This window comes from Cariama cristata, unplaced genomic scaffold (assembly GCF_000690535.1).
Source record: "Cariama cristata isolate BGI_N322 unplaced genomic scaffold, ASM69053v1 scaffold29399, whole genome shotgun sequence".
Lineage (NCBI taxonomy): Eukaryota > Metazoa > Chordata > Aves > Cariamiformes > Cariamidae > Cariama > Cariama cristata.
Window position 1 is genome coordinate 1 of NW_009634562.1, and position 386 is coordinate 386.

Here is a 386-nt window from a genome sequence, read left to right on the forward strand (position 1 = left end):
ATCGAGCTGGGCCCGCTCCTGCCACTTTGGGGAAGAGGAGCCGGCTTCAACAGATTGAAGTGCCCTCGCTTTTCTTGCCAGCTCTCAACCCCGTCCTGGAAAGACCTGCCCCGTGTCGCTGCTGGCGAGGGCAGCTCTGCAATTCCCATGCCCCACAGGTTATGGATCATCTGGTTAAAGTGTCCGTGCAGCCCTAACCGGTGATCCTTGCCGTGAGCACCAGTGGCTCTAGCGGGACCAGGTCTGGCTCCAAAAGTGTCAGGAGCCAGGGAGGCTCCGGCTCTGGTTCTTTGCTGGCGCAGCAAAGACAGGAGGGTCTGTCTGCAGGCTCCGAGGAGGAGCCAGAAGGTGCTTCCAAGCCACACGGTGGCCGCTGCAGACAACTG